Here is a 12,983-nt window from a genome sequence, read left to right as displayed (position 1 = left end):
GGCATGTATCCAGTTCTGGCCGAGGGCCTGCCCAAGGCGACCCCGGAAGTACCCCGTAACCTGCCACCACCATTGGTTCCGACTAAACTCCGTCACAAAAAGACGGCAGCAGACATTTTCCTTTCTTCCTATTTAGATGATGTAGCTCCAGCATATACCAATATACCCGTACAACCCGCTAATAATGTACCGCAGCATGTTCCGGCTGATCAAGCCACGACCCCTCCACGACGAGATTCACTTCCCGCACCTGCTGTCACTTCCCCTTCTACTGCTGCTGCTACTGGTCCCCCTACTATTGGTCCTCTCAATCCTTTTGCGACAGATGCGACCCAGAGTCAGTGCCCGTTACATGTGCCTTTCCCACACTCCATGACGTCAAGTCATGCTCATGGTTCTGCTTCAGGAGGTGCCGTAGGAGGCCACCTTCACACCCCGCCACAGTTACATCGAGTGACAATGAGAGAATTAGCAACACAGCGTACTCCGAAAACGTTGCCACATGAAAAACTTAAACAGTATCTTACGGATTGTAGATATGATCCAGTACCTGGCAAGAAAGGAGATATGATGTTGGCCTCGTTACGACTACGACGTGTTACAGATTATCTGATGTTATTACCAGAAATGCCAGAACATCTAGACAACATATATCATTTTATTAGAACGGGGGAGAGGCCAGAATGTATTCGTGAAGCCATGGCATATCAGAAAGTTGAGACACAAGGTTTACTATTACGATTCTTGATTAATTGTTTGATAAGGGAACAAGATCAGACAGGTGTTGTTCAAGAAGAGATGGATGTACTGACAAAATGGAGTCAAAATATTGCAGATTGTAAACATGATAAACAAACCTGTATAGATGCCATGTCCAGAAAGATCCGTAAAGAAATAGTGGCAATACATACCAGACAAAAGGCTGAAAAGGAAGCCGGGTCAGACAAGAATGAATCCTCGGAGGAGGAGGAATTAGAGACTCCAGAGAATGCAGACAGGATAGCGTACGTAGGTAGAGTGAAACTCCCTAAACAGTATTCTTCTGATAGACCTTTTGACAGACCCATTCGTCTAGAAAACAAAAAACGTTTCCTTTCCCCGATACCAGAGCAATGTTCTCTTGAACATGTTTTTCAAGTTACTGATAAAATACTGAAAGAAAGAATAGGTTATCATGAACTCAATACCTTACGTGATCAGGAACTAGCCCGGTCAGCAGTCCAATGGGCCGGGGATGACAGTATATATAAAGATGATTTAGTAGTGCAGACATTTTTAAGTCTTACTCCAGAAGAACAGCGACTAGCTGGTATATACATGACCCAACATCTCATTACACTATATGAAAATCAGCAATCTGATCCAGGTCCATTGTATAATCTATTGCAAGACTTACTCCTGAGAAGGTGGAGAGGCCTAGGTACCGATTTAATTGATTTCATTCTAGAACAACGTCATAAATACAGAACTTTCCTGACTCCACATCTTGTTTCCGTTCCACCCCCAGTAAGACAGCCATATCACCTAGATAGACAGAACCCCTTACGAGAAGTACATCCAATCCGGAAGCCAGACGATACACTTGAACGCGTATTCGTATACACTCCTTTGACTAAAATGGAATTATTGGAAATGAAGAAAATTGTACCTTGTCACGATAAAGATCCTGCAGGATTCCACCGTGAATTAAAAGACATGTTACTTATGGGAGATTACACGTATTCTGACATTCTTAAAATGCTGAAAGTATTGTTGCCAGCAGGGATTTACGAAAAACTGAAAGAAAAAGAATGGGAGGTGGGAGATAAAAAGATTATTTGGACTGAATTAGAAGACGAGGAAAATAGACGTACCCCAGGTGTAGGTCTTGGGGAGAAAACTAAAGCACTACCAGGATTATTAGTACAGGTTTTGCCTAGATTATTGACAGTTAAAAAGGAATACTGGGATGCGATCTCAGCCTGCAAACAGAAACAAGACGAAGACACTAGTGATTTTTATTCGAGATTCGAGAAATGTTTCATTATTAATAGTGGCCTGAAAACAAGTAGCGAGTCATTCCCACATCTTTTTGTGACCAAACTAGTAGAGAACTCTTTACCCCAGGTTAAGAACAGAGTATTGAAAGTCGAAAGTACATGGCAAGCTAATACGCCTTCCCAAATGTTACAGATGTTACAGCACCACCAGAACAGAATTAGAGAGGAACACGATCATGAACAGAGACGCATGAAAGACACGAAAATGAAAGTACTAGTTGCCCAGTCTGTTCCAGCAGATGGTCAGAAGAGGGGTAACACGCAGAACACACAGACTAGTCATTCTACAGGTCCTGTTAAAGGGAATTGCAATTATTGCAAGCAGCCAGGTCACTTCATAAGTGATTGTGCCGTTCTCAGACACAATATTGCTACAGGCAAAACGAAAGAAAGACCACGTCCGCCTAGACTAGAACACGTTCAACAGAATATTCCACAGAATCCGCAACCTCCACAGAATGTACAGCAACAGACAGTAGCTGTACCCCAACCCCAACCCATTGCCGCAACACAACACGTCACACAACAAATGTACCAGTATGCACAGGCAGATTACCCCGATTACCAGCAGTACACATGAAACGGCCTAGAGAGGGAGGTTGGCTTGCCTCTCATTGAGGTTCCTGTAGATCAAGACGGTCCCTATGTACATAGTTAGGTATTAGGGAAAGACAGAAAATTTTTGATTGACACAGGGGCAAGTAGAACTACCATTAGTAATGACGAGGTTCCAGGGGCACCCCTCTCAGGCTCACAGAATGTTTCCCTTGGATTGTCAGGAAAACCTATTGTTAACGAAGTATCACAGCCAGTTCCCCTTGCAGTTGGTCCATTGTCCCGTACTACAGATTTATTGCTTACGAAATCATGTCCTGAAAACCTGCTTGGTATTAAAACACTGAAAGCTCTAGGAGCTGTTATATGTTGTTCTCCGGAAGGAGGGAGATTATTCCTTCGTGATTTCAAGGGCCATTATGTGTTGAGAGATTTTGATGTCAGATTGAAAAATGTTCCACAGCATTTATGGGCGCAAGGTCCAACTGATGTAGGTTGTATGCACATTACTCCCTATCGTGTCACACTCAAGCAAGGTGTTGTACTGCCCCGTATCCGACAATACAAATTGCCCCCCGAGGCTGTAGCAGCCTTACTGAAAATTATTGACGAACTCATTGCCCAAGGAGTAGTCATAGAAACTGACTCCAATATATGTAATTCTCCAATCATTCCGATTCTTAAACGAACTGACCCAAATGCACCTCCAGTCTATCGACTGGTGATCGATCTTCGAAAACTCAACAAATGCATAGTACCACAGTACCCAGTGGTCCCAGATATTTCGTCACTACTGACTGCCATTGATTCTGAAGCGGCGTTCTTTACTGTAATTGACTTCAAGAACACCTTCTTTAGTGTCCCCATCCATCCGGAAAGCCAATATTTATTCGGATTCTCATTAAATGGCCGAAGTTTTAAATTTGCACGTGCACCTCAAGGGTTCACGGAAAGTCCTAGTATTTACAGTCAAGCCCTGAAACGACAACTAGACAGTATTCGCATGCCTACTGACACTGCTCTACTACAATATGTTGATGATCTACTGATCACAGCACGGACCGAACGTGACTGCGAGCGCGCGTCACTGACAGTCTTGTTTTTTCTTGCCGAAAAGGGGCACAAGGTGTCCCCTTCGAAGCTCCAATTCTGTGCCCAGCAAGTGGTATACCTTGGGCACTTGCTGTCCAAGAGGGGTAGACAGTTGACACCAGATCGTATCCAGTTAATTGCACATCTGCCACAACCCAAGACTCAAAAGGAAGTACGGGCCTTTATTGGCCTCACTTCGTATTGCAGACAATGGATTCCCCAATATGCATTTCTAGCCAAGCCACTTATACAGTTGACTACACAGGAGGCAGCGACTTCGACTGTCCTCCCTTGGACTCAGGAACATACACAAGCTTTTAATGACTCAAAGAAAGCTTTATGTCAAGCACCAGTTTTAGCGACACCATGTTACAGCAAACCTTTTACACTTTTTGTCACAGAACGCGATGGCACAGCGTTGTCCGTCCTCACACAAGATCAAGCAGGACACCATAAGCCTTGTGCTTATTTTTCTAGTACATTGGATCCAGTAGCCCAGGCTCTGCCTGCGTGCTTGAAATAGGTTGCAGCGACAACTCTAGCTATCAGACAAAGTGACTCAATAGTGTTAGGACATCCTTTGACAGTACAGGTTCCACATTCTGTGGAAGTATTTTTGAACCGAACCCAGACTCAGCACTTGACCATAGCACGACTGACAGGTTATGAACTGACACTGTTCCAGCCACACATAGAAATCAGACGCTGCAACATACTTAATCCTGCCACATTGTTGCCCTCGAGTACAACAGATCCAGCACCACATGACTGTGTAGAAGTCATTAATACAGTGACAAAGCCCCGACAAGACTTGACAGACATTGCATTACCCGAACCAGACCTGACACTTTACGTGGATGGTTCATGTATGAGAACAAACACAGGAGAGTTAGTGGCCGCCTATGCAGTGACCACTGAAACTGAAGTTTTAGATACATATCGCATTGACACACTGTCTGCTCAGGCAGCAGAGCTCATAGCTATGACCCAAGCCTGTATATTAGCCAAGAACAAGAAAGTAAACATATACACAGATTCACAATATGCATTCGGAGTCGTTCACGACTTCGGTGTTCTTTGGGAAGAAAGAGGTTTTCTTACTTCTCACGGTACCAAGATCCAGCATGGTCACCTCATTCAAGCCCTGTTAGAAGCAATACACTTGCCTACAGCCATAGCCATTATGAAATGCAAAGCACATACCAAAGTTACTGACAGAATTTCCCAGGGTAACGACCTGGCAGATCGTACAGCCAAACTCACAGCTCAGACAGATATTCCGACTGACATGACAACGACTGATCCGACTACACTGACACATTTCCTGACAGTTAAGGATCCCATTCTAGATGTACTCGACATACAGACACATGCCACACCAGACGAAATCAAGAAATGGACTGAACAAGGAGGGATCCATCCTGATCAGGGATGGATGACGAAGGGAAGAGCCACATGGTTCCTTCCCGACTCTATGGTTTAAATCATCATTAACACAGTACATAGTCCAGCACACTTAGGAGAGAAAGCCATGTTAGACAGCTTACAGAATCTCTGGTACAACAAACATTTACGAGCAGCCACAAAACAGAAAGTGCGTACTTGCATGATCTGTTGTCAGTTCAATCCAGGAAAAGGTGTCCCCGTGGAACAGGGTGGATTTCATCCTCCTGACCATCCTTTTGAAGTCCTCCAGATGGATTATATCCAGATGGACCGATGTCGAGGATTCAAGTATGTCCTCGTAGTTGTATGTGCTCTTTCCCGATGGACAGAAGCATATCCAGTCCCAGATTACACTGCCCCGACCCCTGCCAAACAGCTGGTTCGTGAATTTTTCCCGCGGTACGGCTTGCCCCGTGTCGTGTACTCTGATAATGGACAGCCATTCTCGTCCGAGCTTATGAAGCAGGTGTCACTCCTGTTAGGTTACCAATGGAAGTTCCACTGTGTCCGACATCCTGAAGCCGCAGGTCTCGTACAGAGACATAATCAGACCCTGAAAACACGTCTAGCAAAGATATGTACCGAGAAAGGTGTAGATTGGATAGTTGCCTTGTCAGTTGCACACTTTTACATGCGAATGGTAGCTCATTCTAGGACAGGGCTATCCCCATATGAGGTGGTCTTCGGCAGGCCTCCGAATATGTGGGGGACGCCTATGCCTCGTAAGATCACTGATGTTGACAGTTGTATGCTGACAGATTACCTGGCCTCCTTGATGTCTGCACTACAATCTTGTCGTTCACAGGTCGCGGCTGCCTTTCCGGACAACACCCAAGTAAAGCCACATGAAGTCCGCCCTGGTGATTTGGTCCTCGTGAGGAACTTTGACCGGAAGAGTCCGCTGGAACCCAGATGGAAGCAGCCCAAATTGGTTTTATTATCCACAAGAACTGCAGTTAAAGTAGAGGGGAGAAAGGGATGGCTGCATTTGAGCCATGTTAAAAAAAATCACGGACTGTGTCCAGACTTGCCGATTAAGGACTGCCCACTTTCAGAGACTGATTCGAAACTCCCCCTGTTAGAGAAAACTCCCCAAGAGGAGTACCGTGCTAAATTAAGGTCTAGTAAGTCAGACAGCATTTAATTGTTTAAGTCCCCCTCGGGTGAAGCGGTTAGACAGGTTTCTGACATGTATAGAATAGACCCAAGTAGTCAGAGAGATAGGCGCAACGAGAAAAGAAAAAAACATTGTAAAGTTTTGCACAGCGGATGCATAATTGCCTTGATCTCGATGTTCTTCTGAGTCTTACGATAATCTGTATAAGTTTAATGTTACACGTTTTTTTCCCTCTTGATTCACATGTACATGTTTCCTCTAATGACACTGTGGAGCACACTTTTAGTGACCTGCCCCCACATGAAATGTCCTATCGTTTAGCCATGCGCAACAATACATTCATCCGTATGTTACATCATTCACACCAAACCAGCAATGCCACTAATTGCTAGGTATGTGGCCGACTCCCTCCCTATCAGAAGTACAAGGGAGCTCTGCCCCTCTTTCCTTATCTGTTCACACATAATGGTTTGTGTGGTGCATGGTTTACTTTAATGACCTCCCTAGATAGTAAGTCCAAAGTTTCCCAAGGTAACTGGATATGGGGGAACTTGAATACAGTCATGAATAAAATATGTTTCCCAGACCAGGAAGGTCTTCCCCAGAGGACAGGGACCGATCTAGAAAACGAAGTGTATGGATTAGGTAATTTTACACTTAACCTCATGATCCTCAATGTGCAGTCTGAGACTAATTCGGACTTGCCGTTTATTACAGTTCTGCCAGTAAAAGGTGAATTATGCGTCAGAAAGAATGGTTCCGTACATCTAGGACACAGTGATTGTGATACTGTTGTCGAATCCAGTGATAAAGGAAAGTCTACTTTCAAAGCTTCTCACCATTCTTATTTCATATGTGGTCAGACAGCCTATGTACGTCTGCCATTGGATTGGGATGGGACGTGCTATATTGCGTTCCTATTGCCACCTGTTTTTCTAGCCCCGCCTGATTATCACAGAAATCCACATCTCGTTCATGTAAGACATAGAAGGGAGATCAAGATCCCAATTGTCGATCAGACTGAAACTACATTAGAACAATATATAGATTTCAATAAAGGATTCTTTCCATTCATAAGCACTGTCTCAAATAGTAAACTAATTTGAAGATTGACCAGAACATTAGAAGCAGTAGTGAACGAGACTACTTCTGCTTTAGGTAACCTGACCGAGGAACAGTCTGCTATGAGACTTGTTGTTCTTCAAAATCGCCTTGTCCTTGACGTTATCTTGGCAGATAGGGGCGGGGCTTGTAGAGTCATCGGATCCAGTTGTTGCGTGTTTATTCCAAATAACGCGCCATCCGTGTATAAGGCCATAACTCGGCTTCATGAAATAGCCCATCAGATGCACCAGAATCCAGGCTCCTGGACTTGGTCCGGTTGGTTCTGGAGTGTGATATCCGCCTGGGGATGGAAACTGCTATCATTCCTAGGTATAATATTGGTCATAGTATTCAGTTGTTGTCTATGTCTGCAATGTGGGCCAGCGATTTGCGGCTTGTGCGCCACAGCCTGTATTCCCCATCCAAGTACACGTTCCCGCTCCCGAATAAAGAAAGATGAACAAATGATGCTTTATGAACAGATAGATGGTCTCATGAATATAGATATATCCTGAAGGGTGTAGTAGGGTCCAAGGAGGGAATGAGGTAATAGAAATTTTCAGGTAGCTAATGTGTCCCCCACTCGCACCCTATCCATGCACCCATGTTCCATGTATGTCGTGTAGCTTCTGTTCTATACATGCTAGAAAGACGCAAATACATTTGCGTCCATCCTTAACATGTTAGCTATCCAACCATACCAAGAAATCCTGTTAATTATGTTCCTAGGCATACGGTGCCACCGTCTATATATGGTGCACTTCTGAAATTCGCACACGTTTTTCTCCATGTTTCCTGGCCCAGTCGAGCTAGGCCCTTAAACGAGGCCTCTATGCCTCATCTCTCCTGTCTCCGAAAGCTGTACGCATCCCTGACCCCTGCCTTACTTCCTGCCAGCGCAGCGGTGCCCGGCTCGGCCTGGACTGCCTGCCAAATTCATGTTTTGCCTACAGTTATCTGCTCAGCCTCCTCGAAAACACATTCCAGTCTAGTGAAATGGGTAAACATATTCCCGGCTGCAGAGCAAAGGGCCCGGCCTTCCTGTCCTCCTTGCAAGTGATTTACTGAACCCGTTACCATGGTAGGCCCATGGCTCCGCGCATTGCACCAAGACGCGTATGCATGCACCAGCATTCAGTATTGAATGGCCCCTGCCCGAGAGACCTTTTACTCCAGACATTACATCCACCAAACACCAGATACCAGATATGCTATAGGTACAGGTTGCCCTGACACTCCAGACGCCAGTCCCCTCCACTAGTGCTAAAGTCAAAGCCCCCAGTTACACGTCATACTAGTTGCGCGCGCATACAGGTGAAGGGTTTCTGCTGATTCTGCAACTTTTCTCTATACATCCACCCCCATGTATCTTGTGACGTTTCTCTGACGTGTACAGTGCACGCCCATGTGTACGCCTCTTTTCACGCCTCCTCTTATGCACATGTGTTCTTATCTCTCTCTTTTCACCTGTTACGCCTACTGTATTGGATTCAATTGTAAAGTTTTACTATATATAATGTGTAATGTTAATAAAACGTTGACTGTCCCTTCCTGAACCTTAGAGGTGATGGAACATGATGCTCCATCCTTGAGGATTAATCCATTAAAGCCCGTATGACTCAGATACCACGGACTCTGCCTCTCATTTAAATGAGCTATTTTGTATTGATAATTATACGGAAAAATAGCATAGGTAAAATATATTTACCACATGGGAGGACCTCAGATTTGCCGGAGAGCGGGGAGAGGGGATGGAGTTTGGGGTTGCTTGGTAGGGGGGCTCTGGTACGATGGGAGATTGTGGAAACATGGAATGGCTGGTATCCTCTTGCTCTTGGACACTATTGCATGTCACTATTTTACTGCGTTGCCTATGGTCATCAAAGGTGGATGTGGAGGGGTGAGACAGGGTGGTACGGAAGTAGCGGTAGTGGGGTTGTTGCCTAATGATGCCTCTTAGTATTGGGACATGGAATGTCAAAGGCCTGAATTCCCCGCAAAAACGTCAGAAGGTGTGGAAGTATGTGAATGACCACCAGCTCGATATCGTGGGTCTCCAGGAGACTCACTTGGCACGTAGAGATGAGCTTCGTCTCTGGCACAAGCTTTTTCCCCTCATAGATAGGTCATCTGCTTCCACGAAACACAGGGGAGTGGCTCTTCTCTTTCGGGCGGCCCTTCATTTTCAACCTATGGATGTACGCAGCGACAAGGAAGGCCATTGGCTGATGGTGAAGGGTCTGGTCCATGGTAGACTGAGCACCTTCGTGGTGGTGTATGCCCCCAATGCGAGACAAAATAGCTTTCTCCAGGGCCTGCTGCGAAAGATAGGTGACTTGAGGGACACCTTTTTCTGCTGGGATATTTTAACTTAGTATGGAGTAGAGAGATGGATAGCTCTGAAACCCAAAGGGCTGATGCAGGTTTGTTCTCTGCTGAGACACAGCGGCTTCTTGGTTACCTGGGCTTTATCGATGGATGGCGGTCCATTCACCCCCTATCCCGAGACTATACCTTTTTCTCCCATGTCCACCATTCCTACTCCCGCCTCGATCACATTTTTCTAAGTCAGGCCCTCAGGGGAGATGTCCGCGACTCTAGCATATTCCTGCTATCTGTTTCTGACCATAGTCTACTCGTGCTCGGACTTCGCTGGTCACCAGTAGGTGACGGACTTCGTAAGTGTTACTTCCCGGCGGCAGTTGTTAGGGACGACACCTCAAGCAAGGAATTACAGAAGGCTATTAGGGAGTTTTTTGCGCTCAACCCTGTGTCCGATACGTCAATATCCACCAGTTGGGATGCCGTTAAGGCGTCAATCAGGGGCACCTGCTTGGCCCTTAATGCTAATCTCAACAAGATGCGACGAAAGGAGAAAGAGGAGTTGGAAATAGAACTTGCAGTCCTTGAGCAAGCACACAAACTAAATCCATCTAGGTTGACCCTCCGCCCCATGACGGCGGTTAGGGGGAAACTGAGAGCCCACTACAACAATAGAGTGGAGTTCACCTTGCTGAGACTACGGCACTTTTCGTACTCCCAAGGGAATAAGGTGGGGAGACACCTGGCTTGTCAACTTAGAGAAAAAAGGGAACGGGATTACATAGGAGGGGTTCAGGATTCGATGGGAGAGCTGCAGCACCGTGATGAGATAAAGGCGGACCTCTTTGGCCGCTTCTACTCGGAACTCTATGCGGGGGACACGCTTGATTCCGACGCCCAGCGGGAATATCTACGGGGTCTGCCCATACCGCAGGTTTCTAGGGAATGGAACGATCTCCTAGCTGCCCCGTTCACTCGCGACGAAGTGCTTGATGCCATTAAAAACCTGAAACTCCATAAAGCTCCGGGACCGGATGGCTACACCGCCCTCTTTTACAAAACGTATGCCACCGAAGTGTGCGATTTTCTAGTCTCCCTTTTTAATGACATGGCTGAAGCCGGCGCCACATCTGGCTCACTAGCTGAGGCCGTCATTTCAATTATACCTAAACCTGGGAAGGACCCCGCTCATTGCTCTTCATATTGCCCGATAGCCCTCCTCAATATCGACGCCAAGCTGTACTCCTGGATTATTGCTAGCAGGCTCCAAGATCTGATGCCGGCACTCATACATCCGGACCAATCTGTATTTATTAAAGGCCGTCAGACCCATGATAATACTAGACAGGTTGTCCACTTAATAGAGAAAGCTAACAGGTTCCAGATCCCAGCGGTGCTAGTAGGCCTCGATGCTGAAAAAGCTTTCGACCGTGTGAATTGGGGCTTCCTGTTCCACACTTTAGCTGCTTTTGGTTTCTCGGATTAGTTCCTCTCAATGGTGAAAGCGAACTACAGCAACCCCCACTCTAGAGTGTCGGTGAACGGCCATCTGTCTGCATTTTTCTCGCAGTCACATGGCACCAGGCAGGGCTGTCCTCTTTCCCCCCTGCTCTTGCCCTGAGCATTGAACCATTGGCGTTAGCAGTGCGGGAGCACGAGGAAATACGGGGACTTCCCTTTACTGGGGAACAGCACAACATTTCCCTATTTGCGGATGATGTGCTACTCTCTATTATGGACCCGGCACACTCTCTACCACATGTCCGGGGGGTGTTATCGCGCTTTGAGGAGGTGGCCGGCTTCAAGGTCAATTATGACAAATCTTATGTTCTCAACCTCACACATTCACCTGCGGAGGTGGAAATAGTACGGCTTCTCACCCCGTTAGCCTGGGCCTCCAGCTCCATCGTGTATCTGGGAGTCCGTTTGACATCCACGATTGGAAAGTTATATTCCGTGAACTTTTCACCACTGCTGGCATAGACTTTCCGCCACATTTGGTGGGATTCAACCATACTGGGAAGAGATCCTTTCCCATCTTAAGGAGATCCTTGGTTACCCGGTGGAGGACTCTATAGCTTATGTGCTATTGGGCCTCCGAGACCCAATTCTTGAACACCAGACACGTGCGGATAAAAAAATCCTATGGCTCTGTCTTGGAGCTGCCAAACTTACCTTAGCGTCAGCCTGGAAAAAAGTGGAGGCTCCGGCGATTTCCCTTTGGCACGCAAAACTATGGAAACTGCTTAGCATGGAACGAGTGGCGGACATCTTCCTGGGCAACTTCAAAAACTTCCAGTACCGCTGGGGTCCCTTGGTCCATTTTCTTTCAAAAGGTTTACCATCTGCAGTTTATGTTTAAAGTATGTTTATTGTGCTGCACACATAGATGAAAGACAGTATCATGCGTTATCCACTGGTTCGGCGTCAACATTCGGCCTACCCAGTACTGAGACAGCTTTTCAATTCAAAATACAACAGGAACCATGAGGGATAATCTTAACGGAGTATATGTATACCGGGGATCTTGGCTAAGTTCATAACTGTGGGTAACATAGGCCTTTGAAGACCACGCGGGGATGAGTAAAGAGAGACTCACAGGATCAGTGCAGTACAATTGCTGAGCCGGCCCAGTCCCTCCGAGGCTGCTTCCTTAGGTCCCTCCGAATGTAAAGTCCTCAAACTGCGCACCCAGTCCTCCGCCTCCCCCCCATAACCCACCGCCCACCCCAGTTCAAGGTCCAAACAATACGCACTATAGATGCTAATGACTACTCTGTCGACTCTGTGGCAAGATCATGCGGCAGCGGGAGAAGGCGCAGGAACCTGGGACAGGTCACTTCCCTGAATTCTGTGGCCAGGAGAGATAAAAAGGGATGCCACAAGTCCGGGTATTTATCTCCTTCTCCCCTAGCCACCAAAGACAGCTTCTCCATCCCCAGAACATTCCAAAGACGGTGCAGCCTGCCCTGAAAGGTGGGGATGTGAGCAGAGCGCCAGTAAGTGAGAATATTTTGCAATGCAGATCCCAGGGCTATGGCTATCAGTCTGCCCCGGTGAGAGCGCAATGGATAGGTAAGAGGGTTGGGGGAGCCCAGCAATACATATGCGGGGAATCTCGGAAGTGTAGTGTCCAGGTGTAGGTCCACCTCATCCAGCACCTGGTTCCAGTAGTCCTGTAGGTGCGGACAGTCCCATAGCAGATGCACCAGTGTGCCCCTCCCTCCGCAGCCTCTCCAGCACAGCGCCTCTCGTGTGTGATCAATCTCATGGAGTTTTTCTGGGGTGTAGTACCAATAGGAGGTGAT

This window comes from Lissotriton vulgaris, chromosome 11 (genome assembly GCF_964263255.1).
Source record: "Lissotriton vulgaris chromosome 11, aLisVul1.2, whole genome shotgun sequence".
Taxonomy (NCBI): Eukaryota; Metazoa; Chordata; class Amphibia; order Caudata; family Salamandridae; genus Lissotriton; species Lissotriton vulgaris.
The sequence above is the reverse complement of the archived record's forward strand: the minus strand, read 5'-3'. Positions refer to the sequence as shown.